Raw genomic sequence first — 20,787 nt, forward strand, 5'->3', positions numbered from 1 at the left:
TCTGAAGTTCTCCTGCCTTAGTATTTTTCTTAGAAACACAATTTAAGAAAGGAAGAAAGAAGGAGGGAAGGAAGGAAAAAAGGAAGGAAGAAGGAATGAAAACACACTTGGCTTATGGTTTTCAAGCCGATCATGAAGGAGAAGGCTTGGTGAAGTTTATGGAAGCAGGAAGTTGTGGCCAGGACTCCACATCTTGGCGGCAGGAAATAAAGAACTCAAATCGACACCAGGGCTGGCTATTACTCATAAAGCCAGCACTTTAGCAATCTGTTTCCTCCAGCTAAGCTCTACTTCCCAAGGGTTCCACAAACCCTCCAAACAACGCCACTTCCTGAGTGCCAAGTGTTGAAATACAGGAACCCATTGGGGACCGTCTAAATCAAGGTTTCTACTGCTGCACAAAACATCATCACCAAGAAGCAAGCTGGGGAGGAAAGGGTTTGTTCAGCTTACACTTCCACATTGCTGTTCATCACCAAAGTTAGGACAGGAACTCACCCAGGGCAGGAATCTGGAGGCAGGAGCTGATGCAGAGGCCATGGAGGGGCGCTGCTTACTGGATTGCTTTGCCTGGTTTGATTTCTTATAGAGCCCAGGATTACCAACTCATGGATGGCACCACTCACAATGGGCCCTCCCCGCTTGATCACTAATTGAGACAATGCCTTACAGCTGGCTCTCATGGGGGGCATTTCTTCAAGGGAGGCTCCCTTCTCTGTGATAATTCTAGCTTGTGTCCAGTTGACACACAAAACCAGCCAGTACAACTGACCCCTTATCAACTTGACACACAAACACATCACTCTTAAGCCTCAACCCTTATTTTCTTACTCATCCTCAAGATCTAAATAACTTTAAAAGTCCTTCAGTCTTTACAAATTCAAACTTATTAAAATTTCAATCCCTTTAAAATATCCAATCCCTTTTGAAATTTGAAGTATTTTACAATTCAAAGTCGCTTAACTGTGGGCTCCACTAAAATACTTCAAGAGGGAAAAATATCAGGGCACAGTCAAAATCAAATAAAAGCAAAATCAAACTCTAACCATCCAGTGCCTCGGATCCACTCATGATCTTCCGGGCTCCTCCAAGAATGTGTGTCAGTTCTCCAGCCCTGCCCTCTGTAGCACACAGCTTGTCTTCTAGGCTCTAGTTGCCTCCACTCCACTTGGTGCTTATCTCATGATATTGGCATCTCCAAATCACTGGTGTCTTTAACTGCATCTGAGGCTGCACCTTCACCAGTGGCCTCTCCTGGCCTCTTACAGTGTCAGCCGGTACCCCTTCATGTTTTCAAAACCAGCACCACCTGGGTGACTCTTATACAGTACCAAGTCTGGCTACCAACACAAGGTACGGACTCTGGAACCAGCTTCCCGTGCCCTCAAGAATCACTTCCCAGAAGATTTTACCTCAGTGGTGCTGGTCTCTTCTTAATCAGTGCTAATTTCTTTGCTCTAGCTAACTAGCATCAATCAATCATCACAGTAATGCAAAGGTTTCATTTTAGTGGTTCTGGCATCTTGTTAATCACAGCTAATTCTTCAGCCCCAGCTAACCAAAACCACAGAATCTTCACAATCAAAACAGCAATGGCCCTTGAGTCTTTAATCTTCCCTCTGAAATTTCACAAGCCAGGCCTCCATCTTCTGAACTGTTCTCAACATTATCTTCAAACTCCTATATAACATCCCATGGAGCTCTTAACAAAGTCCTTCCACATCCTCCCTGAAACATGGTCAGGTTGTCATAGGAATGCCCCACTACGCTGGTACCGATTTGTCTTAGTCAGGGCTTCTATTGCTGCACAAACATCATGACCAAGAAGCAAGTTGGGGAGGAAAGGGTTTATTTAGCTTACACTTCCACATTGCTGTTCATCACCAAAGGAAGTCAGGGCAGGAGTTCACACAGGGCAGGAAATTGGAGGCAGGAGCTGATGCAGAGGCCATGGAGGGGTGCTGCTTACTGGATTGCTTCCGCTGGCTTGCTCAGCCTGCTTTCTTATAGAACTCAGGACCACCAGTCCAGGGATGGCGCCATCCACAATAGGCTGGGCTCTCCCCCCTTGATTGAGAAAATTGAGAAAATGCCTTACAGCTGGATCTCATGGAGGCATTTCACCAAGGGAAGCTCCTTTCTCTGTGATAATTACAGCTTGTGTCAAGTTGACACACAAAACCAGCCAGTACAAGGACCTTTTACATTCAAACCACACACACACACACACACACACACACACACACACACACACACACACACACACACACACACACACACACACACACAGTGGTACAAGCCCTCTCCTTGCTACAGAGTGTAGACTACGATAAGAACAAGGCCTCTGGAGGAAGGGAGCCTTGCATTTGTACCTTAGATCTATCACAAGCTGTAACTTGACAAAGTTTCCATCCTCTCTGAGCTTTCATTTCCTGTTGAGAAACAGGATGCTCTTGATCCCTTCTGAGCTCTTAGAAATGTGGGCGGCGGTTCTCTAAGTGCGTGCCGCCTCCTAGGAGCTCAAGAAATGCTGGCTGGTGTGCTTATCATTATTGCCATTAGCAGCTCTGATGACTTCATTTTGTCATCTGTTTGTGGGTGGCAGTTGTTGTCCCCTCCAGCTGTTGGTGCCTGTGCTGGGATCTCCCAAGGCCATGAAGTTGCCGGCAAGGGCTATTTCATAATTAGGTTGGCAGATGCAGGATGCTGGGGACCCCCTGCCGGGGATCATGATTTAATTAGTGTAGTTTGTGGAGGAGGAGCAGGAGCAGGAGCAGGAACAGGAGATGAAGGAGGAGAAGATGGAGGAGGAGGAGAAGGAGGAGACCTTCCAATATGTTTGATGATGATAAGCCAGGTCTAGGTGTCTAATGACTCAGCAGAGGTCTGAGTCCCACCAGCATCAGTAGGAGGCCATACTCTTAGTCTACAGAAGGGACCCAGGCGGTCTGGCATGTTGAGTGGGGTTGAGTCACCCAGAATTGCAGCGAGGGCACGCCGAGAATGCTGCACCCCGTTAGGTTTGTCAGTCTGCAGATTTACCCAGGGTTGGGATGCCTGCTGCACACTTCAAAACTCCCAAACGAATCACGGGGCCACCTCTGCCTGTTATCTTCCTGAAGTCCCCAGGATCATGGGAATCATGACTTATGCACAGATGATTGAGAACCACTGTTGCTGAAGTCCCCAGGATCATGGGAATCTTATGCACAGATGATTGAGAACCACTGCTGCTTCAAGCCTTGAGTACAGTTCCTTGTCTTGTGGTGGCCCCCAACCATAAAAGGATTCCATTGCTACTTCATAACTACGATTTTGCTACTGTTATGAATCATAAGGTAAATATTTAATATGCAGGACAGCTGATGTGCAATGCCCATGAAAGGTTCTTTCAACACCCGAAGGGGTAGCAACCCGCAGGTTGAAAACTGTTATGGAAGGGGATCATGCGTCTTCCCCAAATAGTCTGGCCTTGCAACATCCCTATGGGGCAGTGACTAGCAGATACAATCTGCCTTGATCATTCCAGTCCTCCTTGACGCCAGCCTGACAGAGCTATCCTCCTGCCTCCCTGCAGGACCTTGGACAAGCAGCTTTGAATCAACACTTACCAAGTTTCTGGTGCTAAGAGACCTCTTCACACATATTAGTTATACCACTTAGAAGCTTTGGTGCACTTGGCAAGAGACCTTACTGCTCCCATCACATATATTTTAATTAATTAATTTTTATTTTATGTGCACGAATACTTTACTTGCCTGCATGCGTGTGCACTGAGTGTGTGTCTGGTGTCTGCGGAGGCCAGAGTGGGCATGGGATCCCCTGAAACCGGAGTTACAGGTGGTTGTGAGCTGCCATGTGAGTTCTGGTTGCTGAACCCAAGGTGGTCTGCGAGAGGAGCGCCTCCTCTAACCAATGAGCCATCTCTCCAGGAGCATGGAATGGTGTAGAGAGGAGGATTTTTCAGGGTACATCTGTCCTGTTCTCAACTGCTCCTGCAGAGGACACAAGCCACAGCGCCCCCTGCAGGGCCCCGAGGGGAGTTCCCTGTTCCTATTTCAGCAAAGGCTTTCCCACTGCCTCTGGTTAAGTTTGCATCACCCTCCAGCTGGTTTTCTGGCTATATTGCTCATGCCAGTCAAGGAGTTGAGACCCGGAAGGTGATTTCTCCCCAAGGAGCTGTTTTAGGGGTCATTCGTGCAGACGACTCAGCCTCCTTGGGCCTCCTGCCTGGTATGGTGCCCTGGATCCGAGAGAAAGGAGCAGGCGGGCTCGGAGGACAAGCACGATCAGGGCAGGACTAGGGCAGTGAGAAATCCAGACCGGTGAGTAGTGCTGAGATTGCCTGAAGATAAGCATTGTTATTGCAACTGGGCATACTTTACCTCTTCTCTCCAAGACGAAAGTAGGCAGAAAACTCAGGTAAGTGCCTTAATAAGAGGCGGTCACAGGCTCGACAATAGCTATTAAAAACTATCAATTATTTACATATGGGAACCCAAGGGGGAGGACTTTTAGGTGTACTTTTCAAGTCCACACAGTGTGGATAGCAGAGTTCATTTCCAGCTCTAGGGCTATACTTAAAACATTGGTTACCAAGGGCGTTAGGGAGTTACAGATCCTTCACAAGCAATCGGACTTCAAGCTAATGGAATTTCCACGGGCCTCCGAGGCACTGCGAAGACTCTGCACCCAGCACAGCGGTGGGCTTTTCAGGCGTCGGCCTGACCCAGAAGCCAAGCTCCGGAGAGTGCTGAGGTGTGCTGGATAGTGGGGACCTGACCTTGTTTCTTCCCAGCCTGGAACAACTTCCCTTTCAGAACCCCTGCGCTGGATGCCGATTCCTTTGACGGCCACTAGGGGGAGCCATGGCCCTCAGCAAAGGCTTCTCTTCCGCAGCTTAAATTTTGCCCAAGGAGATTGTTCAGTCTTCAGGATTCCTTTCTCTCTTTCCCTCTTTTCATTTCCTTTTTGAGACAAGGTCTCTATGTGTAGCCCACGCTGGCCTTGGACTCGTGATTTCCCCTCCTGAAGCTCTTAAGAACAGCCATTATAAATGGGCACCGCCACTTCTGTCTAGTATCCGGGATCCTAAAAGCTCAGTTGGCACAGGGACAGATTGGCTGGTGACTGACCTGGAAGAGTGCGCAGTGTTCACGAAATCTCTTCCAGGAAAACTTCTAGAGGATACTCCCCCCTCCCCCACCATCTATGACAGCCCTGGCTTTCCTAAGCCGGAAGCCACAGACTGGGTCTACTTGTTCTTTCTCTTTTTCATCTTCCTCTCAACATCACCTCTTTTTATTGTACTTTTCCTATGTTCAGAGGTTGTTCCACGTTCTGGGTTTGTGGGATTTGGAGGATGGTGGATGCGAGCCGCAGAAATGACGATTTAGTGACACAGGGATTTGATTAAAGCCTGAAACGTTGGCGGGAACATGGGATATGGAAAATAAAACCCCATTTGGTGAGCAGGTCTCAATGATAGTTCCACACGGAACAGCCAATGTGCTGGTCTGTTAATGCAGCCTGCTAGGGATGGGGGGCTCGCATGTAAGATGTACCCCCAGGTTACCCACGGCACTGTGTGGGGAGCCACGTAGAACAATGGAGGAGAGGTTTTCTTGTCTGCATCACCCCCTTGCCCACAAGCTCTCTGTTCCCAGACGAAACAATACATCCTTGTCTCCACACAAGCCTGGTTAGGCTGTTGGTGTGTACCGCCCGCCTTGATCTGTCACAGGACAGTGGATTCCATCAGGGCGAGGACGGAGGGCTATCTAACCAGACTGCAGCTTGACCCGTCTCAGGGAGTGGTTCGGGCTTCTCCATTGATGACAGTGCCTAGATATGACTTTCAACTGTGGGGCCACTCTGTTGGGGGTCACGCTGAGAAAGAATCTGCCCATTCCTCAGGTGGCTACGGGGTTCTGGGATGTAGATATCTAACACTGAACCCTGGAGATGACTAAGTTCGGGGACAGACTGCCCAAATGCCGCTACGGCTAAGTAATATGGGGAAATAATGCGAGGAGCCAGATGCCCTGGGTCACGGATGAGAAAGGGACACTTTGAGAGCTCCACCCTCCTGTTGGTGATGTAATGGCAGTGTCCACGGACGTTTCAGCTTTGCCCCACCCACCTGCCCTTCCACCCCCACCCCTCGAATAGAGAGCAAGCGGGGCTTGGGCTTGGCCCTGCATCTTTAGCAGACAACAGTCTTCCGTTCGGTTTAACTCACTGTTTTCTCTCTCGGATGCTACTGAGAATGTTTTCACACGCTGCACAAAGATATATGATTTTTTTTTTTAAAAAAAATATATGTTAAGAATTAAACACAAATTGAGTCATTTTAAGCAAGAATAGTAAGTAACCAACAGCACTGGTGGTATGGATGCGAATGCGCCCCAAATCCCAGCGTTGTTCAGGAAGGAGGGAGGGGTGTAGAGAGCACAGCTCTGACTCCCACATTGGGGTGGGGGTGGGGGCTTGGATCTCTCTGAACTTAAGTTTCCACATCTGAAAAAGGGGCTAAAAAGACCTAGGGAGGTATCCAGGAGGAGCCAGTGAGGTGATGCTCCTTAATGAACAGCATAGGGCTAGGCATGCCGTGGATTCTTGATTCTTGTACATCATGAAAAGTTAGATTGCAGCTAGGGTGGGTGGAGACTGTAGGGGAGAGAGAGAAGCAGTTTTTCCTCTCCCTAGTAGAGGAATGGTGCATGGCTCTAGGGCATGGAGGGGGAAGGAAGTGGGTCCCTTGTGGAGTATTCTGGGAGGGGCCAGCTTCCCCGTGGTCCTCCACATTCCCACAATTCTCTTCTTCAAACTTCCATGCATACTGCTCCCCTTGTCTGGAGACTTCTGTCTTCCTCAGCCTCTGAGACATCTGTCCTCCTTTATGTAGACGTCCCTAGACTTTTCAGTCTTTTCTGCTCCAGAATTCCCCATCCCACATTCTAGAGCACAGCCTGGGATTGGACGTCTGTTCCATGAGTCCCACACTGTGCCTTAGTCCTGAGGCTGGGAGGCAATTTGTGGCAGCTCGTCTGGTTTTAAGACCCACATTTGCAGAAAACTCTTTTATGCATGAAGGTCAAGTCCAACTTGAGCGGGCGCGTGCTCTATGATCTCATTCATAGCTCATAAGAGGCATGCGCTAAATATATGAGAGAGTGTTCAACATCATTAGCCATCCAGGAAATGCAAAGTCAAACTACATCAGAGAGTCCTTCTCACTTCATTCAGAATGGTTAGCACGAAAAGAAATCAAACAATAATGAATTCTGGCGAGGACGCATGTGTGTGGGGTGGGACGGGGAATATAAACTAGTGTAGTCACTATGGAAACAGTGTGGAGGCTCCTCAGTAGGAGTAGGAGCACTGGGTGATCCCACATCCTGCCTCTGGGCATATAAGTCAGCACATAAGAGAGATTCCCACACATCCGTGTTTATTATGGCTGGGTTGTGGGATCAGCTTATGTGCCCGGTAACAGATAAAGAAAACCTGGCATTAATACCCAATGCGGTTTTATTAATTTATAATGAACAATGGAATTATGTAATTTTTAGGGAAAGGGGGTAGAACTGGAGATTATAATGTTGTGTGAATAAGCGATTCCTAAAGACAAGGAGGGCCTCGTTCCTCTCCTATAGGAAAGCTGCAATCAGAAGGAATCGTCAGCCCTAAAGCAGGAGAGAGACAACTCGGGAAGGGGAACTAGGGGATGAGAAGAAGGAGGGGTGAGGAACAAGGCAGGGAGTGGAGGGGGAGAATGTATGTGGCATTTACGTGTGGAAATGTTATAGTGAATGCACACTAATTTAAAATAGAGGTTTAGAAGGCATCCCTAAGGTTACACAGCAGGAAGAAGTAAAAAGGGCAAGGATTTGAATATTATGGTCTAGTCCCCCTGTCCATCTCTGTGGCACAGTGCTAGGCTCAGAGGGAGCTGAGGAAGGAGTCCTCTGAGTGTAAGCTGCCCCAGAGATGGGTGGAACGTGGAAATCTGTCATGGGCTCTAAGGAAGTGTAGGCATGCCTAATTACAGCTTCTGCTGCTGGCTGTGTGTGTGCGTGTGTGTGTGTGTGTGTGTGTGTATGTGTGTGTGTATGTGTGTGTGTGTATGTGTGTGTGTATATGTGTGTGTGTATGTGTGTGTGTGTATGTGTGTGTGTGTGTGTATGTGTGTGTGTGTATGTGTGTGTGTATGTGTGTGTGTATGTGTGTGTGTGTGTATGTGTGTGTGTGTGTGTGTGTATGTGTGTGTGTGTGTATGTGTGTGTGTGTGTGTATGTGTGTGTGTGTGTGTGTGTATGTGTGTGTGTGTGTGTGTGTATGTGTGTGTGTGTGTGTGTGTATGTGTGTGTGTGTATGTGTGTGTGTGTGTGTATGTGTGTGTGTGTATGTGTGTGTGTGTGTGTGTATGTGTGTGTGTGTGTGTGTGTATGTGTGTGTGTGTGTGTGTGTGTGTCTTTCTACAAAGCCCCTCTGATGACTCTACCAATGCTTTTTGCTTCTCGGGCTGTCCCTCCCACACTTAAACTCAAAGCATTTATTTTGCTTTGTTTTATTCCCCAAAGGCTCTGAGATGACTTACAAGAAAACATTCGATAAAGTCATAATAAAATATAAATAAGAACAGCAAGGGAAGACACCGTTCACACTAGGACGATGCGTTCCCTGTATCCTGCGACCCTTCTGAACCATACTTCCCTCCAGTTCTCAATCCTTGGGTGCAGAGAGGTCTCACAGTCACACGCTCCAAGTAAAACCCACAGCCCTGGGTGCCTTCTGCGGCTTCAATGTAAAGAAGCAAGGCTTCCCCAGGCTCCCTTGTGTATGCGTGATCAGTAGGTTCCTTCCCAATCAAAGCCACTAATTTAGAAGGCGAGCCACTGTCAGCTTTTCTTAAGACTCTGTCTCCCCTTCTCGCTCAGCCTCCTCCTGCTTGCCTTAATCCAGGGGCTTTGCAGGCACAATGAGAATGTTACACAAAGGGACAATGTCAAAACCATGGAGGACAGAGCTGAAGCACGCGCCGGGAGCTCCAGGCCGGGCACTGGAGAGTGTGGGCTGCAGAGCCACATGGGCACTAGTCCACCCCATTCCCACAGGTGACTCAAAGCCATCAGCCACTGAGCCGGTTTCCTGCTTTAGAAACCTTGGGTTATCTGGAAGCTGCCTTTCCTCCTGGAAAACCTTCGGCAGGATGAGGATGCTGAACAATGGAGATTGTTAGGTGATAAGGAGATGTAGGAGTCCAGAGGGAGCTGGCTTGGTTGAACGCAGAGGTCATCATGGTGACGGACATGGTGACATCTCTCTCCTCTGTTAAGTGACTGACCTGCAGCTTCGTGCATGAGTGGAGATGGCTTACCTAGCGCGTGTGTGATTTTGCAGGGCCTGGGGCCTGCACATCAGTGGGCTTGGTTACTAGACTTGAGAAGACCATTTTTGATGGGTATTCTACTATTCTTTGGAGGATTGGGCTTAGGGAATCCCAAGAGAGGAGTCTTGGAAGGGACCGTGTTGAACTTCAGCGTTGCCCTTGACCGACTTTGTGACCTTTGACACTCTGGATCTTCAGGCATTTGGACCAGGACTGAGACATTGAGCTTGACACATGTGACCTTTGCAGAAAAGGTCCGGCCCCACTAGGAATCTTCTGTCTCTTGCCTCAGGTGGGTAATTTAGAAACAGCAGACAACGCCATAGCTCGGGAATCTGGACAGTGCAAGATCAAGGCACCAGTGATGTGATGTCCACCGGGGACCCTGGCTCTAGCTCAGCTTTGAGCTGCATCTTCTTAAGGAGGCAGATGCTATGGAATCACAAGGTGGAAGAATGGGAGGGGTAGCCTAGGAGTTAGCTCTCTGAAGCCTCCTTGACCAGCAACTAATCCATCCTCAAGGCCGGTAAGTTTCAGCACCAGGGGACATTTAGACGGCGGCAGATCTGAACCAAATGATCTTTGAACATTCCTCCTGCTTTGGGGACACAAGGCTTGGACAAGAGCGAATCCTGGAATGACCTGGAGTCTGTCTGTCAGGAGCTTAGCCTTCACCGGGTGTCAACAAATATGTGAGCAGAAGCTTTGCATGGTGGAAGAATCTGAGAGGTGACACTTAGCTAGACCTGAGTGGGCAGTATTGATGCCCGGTGGCCAAGGAGATGTATCAAGTTCCAGTCCATGGGCAGGGGGATGGCCTCCTGGACCTGTGAAATGGCATGAAACCAGGGCCAAGGAGACAGTTTGGCATGGGAAGGGCACATTCTGAGATTCACAGGGGCGAGCGGATGTGGACCAAAGGCTGAGATCATGCCAGGTGCAGATTACCAAAGCAAGGCACTGGGGCCTGGGACTCTCAGTCTCCCTCAGCTCCACTATGCACAATAATCTGAGGTCAGCCCTCTGGGCTCTGATACCCAGAAGCATTTGAAGTGACTCTTCAGTGGCTGGTGCGGGTACTTATTCTCTAGACCTACACATGGGTCAACGTTTCTGCTTAAGGTCTTTTAATGGTTCCTCGCTGCCTCCTGATTGAGGCAATTCCTATCTGCTCTTCAAGGCACCGGGTGATCTAATCTAATCTCTCTCCTCTCTTCAGTCTCCGTCTGCTTCCCTCAGACACCCCTTCTTCTCCCCTTTCCTAATCCCTCCATACATAGCCTTTGTAACTCAGTTCGGCGGGCGTTGCCTCCTCCAGAAGTCCTCCCTGACGACTTCCTGTGATCTTTTAACATACTTCTCCACCTTTTAACACATTCCCCCTTTCACTTTTTCTTCCCAGCACCCTCAAGCTGGGCTAGGCCTATCCTTTTCCACTATCCTTTGGTATCTGACAGTGCCTGACACTTAGTAGGTGTTCATAAACCCTTTCTGTATGAATATCTGATGCAGCGAGTCAGTACAGGTTGTCTATTTCCTCCTGGTCCTCTGCTTCCTGATCCCAGCTGGGACCCTGCGTGTTCCCCCTGACGCTTCAGAGCCTGGAGAACTAAGATTTCACGGCTTAGATTCTGCCCAGATTTTGTTCAGTGCGTCCCTATTTCTGGGTTTTCATTTTCACTGCCAGGTGCACAAAAGCACTCTGCGTTGTTCCCACATCCCTGGGCCCACCCACCCGGTTTCTGATGCTGTGAGACCCTCAGATTCTTCAATAGGAGGACCTTTCATCTTTGTGGGCTCCTGCTTTTTAGAAATGCTTTTCAAAGCTGCTTGAAAGCCCGGAAGGTGTGGCTTTGATGTCTGTGTTAGCTTCACTGCAGGGGACAGGCCAGCTTACTCAGGTCCCCTGGGGCCTGAGGATAGGGAGGCAGGGCCCTGATGGGATCCTAGGGAGGGATGGAGGGCCCAGGGCCAATCAGCGAGGACTGGAAGAGGCAAGGAGACTCTTCCTTGCTTAGTAAGCTCCATTGTGGATATCCTCCATTAGCTAACAGCGTCTGTATCCTGGCTTCTGCACATAGCCCATCTTTAGGACCCTGCCCTTGGTTCCTGGGTGCTGCAATATCACCCCAGCTGTGCTCCCCATTAGAAATTGTCCTTGACCAATGAGAACCTTTGGTCTCAGGTCCCTCAAGGCTGAATCTGCTGTAACTAATGACTGACTGATATTCTGCGGGGAGTAGTTATAAAGGCCCGGCTCCCGGTCCTCCATTCAGTCCAACGTCAGAGGGGCCATCCTTCAGAGATGTCTCTCTGGCTCAGCTGTAACTGTTATTACCGTCCACTGTGCTCAGCCTTGGCCAGCCCACCATACTCATGCTTTCTCAGGGGTCTCTCCTGGGCTCGCTGTGAGTTTCTCTAACCCAGGGTCCATTTGCTGGGAACCCACTGTCTATTTCCTCTTGGTCTTCTGTTTGCTTCTGGACCCCAGTTGGGACCCTGAATGTTCCCCTTGACACTTCAGAGGCCCAAGAACTAAGATTTCACTTTCAATCCAGGTGCCCCAAAGCCCGTGGTCCCCAGAGAGGGAAGAACTGTGGAGAAGCCTGACAGCCCCAAATGACCAGTCTGCTACTGGTCCCAGTCTCCCTGTGCCCCCTCCTCTCCCTGTCTACTTCCCATAGGGCCTGAAGTAGGGAGTCATTGCAGCTGAGGTGCTGGTTGAGCTCTTTAAGGTGTCTTTTGGAGAAGTCCCTTTTATAGATGTTCTGGATTTTGCAGGAGCAGTAGGCAAGGCAGGGTGAGACATGGGCTTATTAGGAGTGGGGCCTACATGTGACAAGCATCTGGTAAAGGCTGTCGTGGGCTTCATCTTGGCCATCAGGTCTGAAAGAAGCACCCTACCTCCCATTGCTGCATGGGAAGTTGCCACATCTGCAAAACAAAGATGGCTGTTCAGCCTCTTCCTGTTCAGACACTGATGTAGGAGTTACAGGTGTGTCCGTCCTGGCTGGTTTTAAGTCAACTGGGCATATGCCATTAGAGAGGAGGGAGCTGCAATTGAGAAAATGCCTCTATCAGACTATAGGCAAACCGATAAAGCATTTTCTTAATTAATAATTAATGTGGGATGGCTTAGTCCATTGTGGTTGAGGCCATTCCTGGGCTGGTGGTCCTGGGTTCTATAAGAAAGCAGGCTGAGCAAGTCCCTGGGAGCAAGCCAGTAAGCAGCACCCTTCCATGGCCTCTGCATCAGCTCCTGCCTCCAGGTTCCTGCCCTGTTTGAGTTCTTGTCCTGGTTTCTTCCATGATGAGCTACAATGAGAGAAAGTGTAAGCCAAATAATCCTTTTCCCCCACCCGCAATTTGCCTTTTGACCATGGCGGTCCATTGCAGCAAAAGAAACCTTAACTAAGACAAGGAGCTTGAGGGAGCTCAGGACTCCGATGCCCAGAGAGATCCTCGTCAATGGTCAGCCTCTCCATTGCTGGGGAGTGAGCTGTAAGGACTGGAGAGGAGGATGGCTAGCAGGACAGAGATTGAAGGCGAGGCCCCAACCCAGCAACTGCTCCTTAAGCTGTTTCTTACAGTGCCCATGAGGCATCTTGACCACCCTTGCTGATCCCCAAGAAGACTCCTCTCATCTGAAAGAGAGCTTCTTCTCTGGGGAGTTGACCTGTAGCTAACTCCTCTGTCCCATGTTTCCTCCTCATCATCAGTAGGCAGAGCAGGGGTATCTGGTGTTCATCTCGAGGGTCTTCCTCTGGCAGTCTCCTTGTTCTGGTCCAAGTAAGGTAAGGCTCATGCCAATTTGTCTATCACTCTACTCTTTTCCCATGGTCCTCGGGGCGGGGCTGGGAGGTCTGATATGTGGATGAAGAAATGAGGGGCAAAGGATTTAAATAACAAGTCCACAGTCATCAGGAAGAGGATAGATGACAGAGCTGGGGCCGGAGCCCAGACTCACTGACTCAGAGCCCTAGGTTTTACCTTGAGCACTTTGACAAGTTTGAGATTATTAAGTATTCGGTGAGGACATGCAGATTCAGAGCTTCTACCTTAGGACTTACCTCTTGGCCTTGTCCCCAAGCTGGAACCTAGAGGTCTTACTATAGGGCTTTAGCGTTGTGAATTTAGTCTATGTGAGCTACATACTTCCTGTGTTCTTTAAACCACACTGTTCTGTGATCCCTTGTGGGCTTCCAGTGACAGGTACAGCTCTATGCCCAACGTGCCCAGTAGCATCTCTGGAAGCATGGAAGACCAGGCCCCTGTCCTGCCCCAGCTGCAGTGGGGTGCCTCTCATCACATTGAGTGGAAACACGGAGAGTATCCCCCACATCAGGCAGTGCTAACAACTCCCATGCTTGGTAACGCTAGTGCTCAACGCCATTTCCCAAAGTCTCCCAAGGCCATCGGTACTTGATTCTATCACTGTGTGCTGGTGAAACTTTGTGGCTGAAAACTTACAGCACCACTTGCAGTCTCTGCAGAGCCAAGCCAGTGTGGGGAGTTGCAGGAGGTCCTCTCTTTGCTATTTCTAGCATTCATTGGCTGTCTGCCTTCCTTAGCCTGTGACTTCTCTCCATCTGCAAAGCCAGTAATACAGTTGCAGCTCTCTCATATCCTCAGACCCTCTTCTCTCTCCCTGCTCAGGGCATTCCAGGATAAATCTCTCCACCCTGAGACTAGCTGACCACAGAGTCCTGATTCCATCTGCAACTTCAATTCCCCTTTGCCATATAATATCACCTAGAGATAGGTCTTGGTGGTTAGGATGTGACTGTGAGAGACTCCTTTAATATTACCTCTGCTGTGGCTATTCTAGGAGCTCATTTTTTTTTCTAGATGCCTCCCAGAGTCATTTTGCCCACTTCTCTACTGGTGACCTCTTGGATAAGTAATTTGTACTTGAACCCTTGTCTTGGGGTCATGTTCTAGGGCACATACAAGGGGGTTAAAGCCAAATAACATGCCCAGTAAACTTGTATGAATGACACAGTGGAAAATGTGAAATTCCCAAATAACCAATAAAAATAGTATGTTGAAAGAAATTAGTAATTCTGGGCTCATCTTAATGAGACCGAGAGCTGTGTGCTTCTGTAGGGCGTGGCCCGTGGATTCTGCCTGGACAGGAAGCAGCAGAAGGAAGTCTGAAGGGAGGCAGGCTACTTTCCGCTATATATCATTCTCCATTTACAGGACGCCCAGATCCTGCCAGGTAACACGCATGACTGTGCTAATAAATACCTCCTCATTCTCCTCGCTTAGCAAATTCCAATGTTAAGTAATTGCTTGGATCAAAGTTATTAATTGGGTCCTTAATATACTTCAGATTTGGAGCTGGTTTTGATGTGTGCCCATCACTCTCAAAATGGGAACGTTCCCATTGGCTGGTGATTTTCCTCCGTAGTTTAGTCACCGTTGGATACAGAATCCAGTCTGCACTGTCCCAGCTTTGAATCATGCCTTTTCTCTCTCAGAGAAGCGCTTCACCATCACAGCCCTTCCTAGCTAGAGTCAAACAACCAGTGAACTCCAGTAGCTGGTGGAACAATTCTCCTGGTCATTTAAAAATAAATATTAAAAAAAAGCATCAAGTCAAAAATAACAATTTTCCTCTTCTCCCTGTTAACATTTAGCATCATTCCCCCAAATTGCATAGGTCTAAAGGGCTCCATTGCCCATGAAGAAATTCAGAATATGTCAGATAAATCTTAGGTCTTCATCTCTCTAAATCCTAATCCCCTCTCTTCTTCCCAGCGGTGTCCTCTATAATGAGTTTGATGTAGTCAGCCCCGAAAAAAAGAAAAGCTGTTCACCAGCGCTCACATATCCATAGGCAACAATGGCTTCCCTGTGTGTGTTTTCCGGCTTACAAATGGCATTACGCTATTCACAACACTCTGCAACATGCTTTATTTCATTTGACAATGTGATATCTGGGTCTGTGTCCAAGCTGGCAATTCTAGTTGATTTTTTTTTAAACTATCATGTTCTAAGTTTTTTTTTTTTTAAAAATCATTCTGTTAATGGATGTGTGGGTTAGTTCCCAATTCTCTTTGCTCTTTGAATCAAGGCTGCAGGGTACATCCTTCTGTGTGTGTCTTTGTGTGCATATGTGAAGGGGTCTACAGAGATCCCAGGCATGGAAACCATCTGTATATTGCCATGGGATGCTACTCAAAGTTGGAATGGGAATCACTGTTCAGAAAGACTGTGCTGATTGCACCCCACATGCAGCCTCAGGTACCCCACCTGCATGCAGCCTGTGCTACCCCACCTGCAGCCTGAGATATCTTACCTGAAGCCTGAGATATTTCACCTGCAGCCTGAGATACCTCACCTGTAGCCTGAGGTACCCCACCTGCATGCAACCTATGGTACCCCACCTGAAGCTTGGGGTAGGCCACCTGCAGCCTGAGATACCTCACCTGAAGCCTGAGATATCTCACCTGTAGCCTGAGGTACCCCACCTGCAGCCTGAGGTACCCCACCTGCATGCAGCCTATGGTACCCCACCTGAAGCTTGGGGTAGGCCACCTGCAGCCTGAGATACCTCACCTGAAGCCTGAGATATCTCACCTGCAGCCTGAGGTACCCCAACTACAGCCTGAGGTACCCCAACTACAGCCTGGGGTAGCCCCACTTTTCCTGTGTCCTCATCTACACTTGGTAGTGTCTGACCTTTGCCAGTCTGAGAAGATGCTATGTATGCTCTGACACCAGGTTAGTCTCTGGAAGACTTACTGTTCTTTCTCTGGGGTGGGGGCGACTAGGGAGGCATATCAGTGTAAGGTATGGTGGGTGGGGGTACGGGATGCAGGAGAGTCAGGACAGAGATGACTGATGAGGACAGCCAGGATGAAGGGGTATCAGGATGACAGGTCTGGGCTTGCGTTAAGCCTTACAGGAATTGGAAGCCAGGAAGGCAGGGCTGCAATGGCCGCCGATGGGAGTCAGAGGAGGGCTTTGATGTACACGGGTGTTGGGAGCTGGATGTCCTGGGAGTACCGAGAGGTGTTTGAGTGGATGTGGTTCTGGGGTTCAGAAGCAGAAAGGTATGAGTTAGTGCATGAAGTGCAGGCTAGATGCTGGATACTCTCTGCTGGCTATGGCGGGAACACACACAGACGATAGGATGGGACGCACAGATGGAGTGTTGAGCAGATGACATAGGGACGTAGCCCGTAAATACAAACACCCTTCACCCTTCATTGAGTTCTATGCCTTCAGGACCGACACAGCCCCAATTCCATTCCCATCAAGAATTCTTGGGCTGGATGGAGTCGCAAAGGTGTGTGTGTGTGTGTGTGTGTGTGTGTGTGTGTGTGTGTGTGATATTACCACTCAGGATTCTAGACCTTCCCAATGAAGAAGCATGATGGCCCTGGTGACCATTTCAAGGGGAGACTCAGGTAAGAGTTTCTTACTTGGGAGGGCTGAGTCCTGGGGTCTTTTCTGATGGCTTGTTCCCTTTGCAGAGAACCAGGGGGAGCACTGACCAGGAGAAGTCTCTGTGATTGACCAAGGGATATCTTAAGCTCCACCCACTTCCTCTTTTTACTTTGGTCTAGCTTCGGGTTGGTGAGGGTGGGTGCAGGAGGCCTCCTGTGTATACAAGGGTGGATGTTTCCTTAGCTCAAGCACTGGAGGAGCCTTCGCAGAGAGGGTGTGAGTCCATCAGGCCTGCCACAGGGGAAGGGAACTGTGGTCGGAGGGAACAGCATATGTCATAGCGCGAAGCTTCCAAAAATTCTGACCAGACATGCACATTGTGGTGGAGAGGTGGGGGTTGGGAGAAGTGGCCATTGTGCAGTGAAACTTGAGGCCTGGGTGACCGGCCAAACGGAATTTAGTCTTGGTTTTGAAATCAATAGAAAACCCAACTCACGTGCAACATTAGATTATCAGTCTCAGTACCTTATCCTGGGCACCGGAGATGGAGAGAATCACATACTGATGATGACAACTTGACACTCAGTTTTGCTCAAAGGATTTACGTATATGATTGTAATTCTATACAATCTGTCCTAAGAGAAAGGTGTATCGGACAGCTATAGCATCATTTCCAGACCCACAGTCTACCTGGGACACCTTGCTTCTGGGCACAGACCAACTGAGGTCTCTTCCACCTGTCTGGTTCTGAGTCCCATCCTGGAGGGATACGTAGCATCCTCTCACAGACACACATCTTGGGTTGGTCACACCAACCTAGGAAAGCAAGCTCAGCCTTGTGAACATATTTCCATCCTCTTATGCTGTTACATCCACTAAAATCCCTACTGGTCAAAGCAAGTCACATTATTCCACTGTGAGGCTGTAGCAATTATGGGCACGGTTTATTTGCATCGGGGACTCATTGTTCACAAAAGAGCTTATTGTTGTCTTCATTTTATGGATGGGGGTGAAGGGATGGTCTTTCTCCAGGGAGCATACCCAGCATGCAATGGACCATGCTAAGCTTTGCTCTGGGGTGGGACTGAAGCTCTGTCTGTGCATTCTTCTTGGCTTTTGTGCCGACGTTATTCAGAAGTCCACCACAGCCACTGGGCCATTCCAGAGGCAGAGACTTCTCTGTTGATCGACCCCACCAGGGAGGAGCCCTTTCTCCAACACAGGACCTGCCCCCTGTCCTGCCTAGTGTGTGTGCTGACCACCCTGTGTGAAAGAATCTCAGGTTAGACTGAGAAATAAAACAGCCAGTTCTGTGTCTGCAACCCAGAATCCCTTTGCTGTTTAAGGGCCAGGGACACCCACCGTCTCATCTGAAAGCATCCTTCTGGGACGACATTTTTTGATCTCAGGTAAGTGGGAGCTTGTGTGGTGATTTCGAGACCTGTGGGGCCAGGCCCAGGGACTTATGAATGGCTTGGGTGGTTCCCACTATGGTTTGGGCAAAGCCATTCTGAGTCAGTCAGTCCAGAGGGGGTGCTTTCCCCCTACCCACGGGATGCTGAAGTGTTCTGAGAATAAGCCTGTTCCTTGGTGACAAGCCTTGCTGAGGCGGAATGGCTCATTTTCTAGATGTCTGCTTCTGAGATGTTATTTACCTAGTTAACAATCACAGCACATGCTGGCTTCAGCCCAGGCGCTCTCCGTTTTACGATGTCTCAGAAGGAACAACACGGAGGCCCCAGAACACCCAGGATACGGATGAGAGTGTGACCCAAGGTGGCCAGCCTTGAGTGGACCCCGCTGTGACGCTGAGAGGACCCATTACTGCTCGTGCTGGTACAACCCATTGGAAGTGAGTCTAGGGTCATCCAACTAGCTTAGTAGCATCAGGAGTGGTGGCAGTAGGAGGATACCACTTCTCTACCCGTTTGTTCTGCGAGGCAGGCCTGGGTGAAATAAGTCCCACTCTCCGGATGATGTCAGAGGTCATTTTAATCCTCCGCTTTGTTTTTCAGACATGCGCAGAGCCCAGCTGAAGAAGAGCTGTCTGTTTAATAGGAGTCTGGGGAAAGGTTCCTGTTTATCAAAACACACCCACACAACAAAACTGCCGAGGAGTTCGCGGTGCCAGAATCAGCCTGAGGCCAGGGTGAGGAGAGGAGATAGGATCTGATTTATTAAAGGAAACAAGATTTTCCCTTGCTGCTGCCCTGCAGGAGCAGATGCTCTGGAGACTGACAGAATCCCAGGGCAGAGGGAAGGGGTGTGGCGTGGGCTGAAGTACAGACTTATTCAACACCTTGGTTCCGGACACTCCCACCAACCCTTTTCTATGAAGCCACTAATATGCGCATGCTCAGTGGCTGTTCTGCAACCAGGAATGGACGCTCTCATCCAATCTCGTGTTAGCCTTCTCTGGTAGGTATTAAGATCCCCCCAGCCCCCTTTTTAAGATCTCAGGCTTTGATCTGCCACCTCATCTCCCAGCTGCATCTTTGCACGTGGACTTTTCTTTGGTTCTCTGGTCTTATCCGTTTTTGTAGGACCCTTAAAGCTGGGGATAAAATACACCTGAATCTACTCTTCTTTTACTCTCTCTTCCATTTGTTTCCTGCTCCTGGGATGCTTGTGAGTGTCCTCAGAGTGTAAGGTCCTGGGAGTTCACTGAGAAAAGCAGAGACTATGTTCAGAGTTCTCTCCTGGTATCCCCCAGTTCAGTTCTGTAAATCTTTTCTGGTCGTCTCTGATCTATTGTACGGCTGTTAGCAAGTGTATCCCTTACTTTAACTGTTGCTGTGAGGAAATACCCAAGAAGAAACATTGCAAACAAAGAAGGGGTTATTCTGGCTCCAGGATTAAGGGACTATGGTCCTTCAGGGCAGGCAAGGCTTGGCATCTAGAGGATGCGATGCTGGCCATAATGCGTCCACAGTCAGGAAGCAGAGAGCTGAATGTCGGTCCTTACCTTGCTATATCACTTTCCCTTTTCATTCAGCCCAGGACTCCAGCCAGAGGAATGGTGCCACTCGCATTCAGAGTGGCTCTTCACCCTTGCTTAAACTGTGAGTCTTCACAGACTCACCCGGAAATGTGTCTCCTGGGAGATTCTTGGGTTTAAGTCTTCACTCCACTGGAGTTAGTATGGTGTGCAAGTGCATGCGTGTGTGCGAGCATGCGTGTGTGTGTGTGTGTGTGTGTGTGTGTGTGTTATATGCACACTCCTGTGTTTAATGTTAGATGTTTTCCATGACCACTTTATATCTGATTATTTTCAAGACATGGTCTCTCACTGAACCTGGAGCAGAGCAATTCAGCCAGTGAATCCCAGGGTCTGCTTGTCTCCCTAACACTCTAACCCTCAGTGTTAGGGGTACATACATGCACCACACCAGGCTTTTACATACATGGGGGACTAGGGATTCAAGTACATGTCTATCTATGCTCCACCCACTGAATCATTTCTCCTGGCTCTTAGTTTTTGTGTACAGTGTACACCAAGCATATTAACTGTTTAGCTTATAGTAGAAGGCCACAGACTGGTGGACTGAGAGTTCTGGAGGCAGGAGTTCAATATTAAAGAATAAACCAGGGTTTCCTACTGGTGAGGCCTCTCCTGGCTTGTGGACAGAATCTTTTTTCCTATTTCCAAAAAGGTATATTTTCCTCATATACCTTTTTGGTGGGTGTGTACAGGGGAGGAGGAGGAGGGGGAGGAGGAGGAGGAGGAGAGGAGAGAAGAGGAGAGAGAGAGAGAGAGAGAGAGAGAGAGAGAGAGAGAGAGAGAGAGAGAGAGAGAGAGAGAGAGAGAGGAGGGAGAGGATATGGTTTGATATTTCTTTTCCTTCATTTGCGGGCACTAAGCCCTGCTCCAGCTCAGTGGTTCTCAACCTCCCTAATGCCGAAACCCTTCCACACACTTCCTCACGCTGTGGTGACAACCAACCATAAAATTACTTCATTGCTATTTCATAATTGTAATTTTGCTACTGTTACGA

This window comes from Apodemus sylvaticus, chromosome 21 (assembly GCF_947179515.1).
Source record: "Apodemus sylvaticus chromosome 21, mApoSyl1.1, whole genome shotgun sequence".
NCBI lineage: Eukaryota > Metazoa > Chordata > Mammalia > Rodentia > Muridae > Apodemus > Apodemus sylvaticus.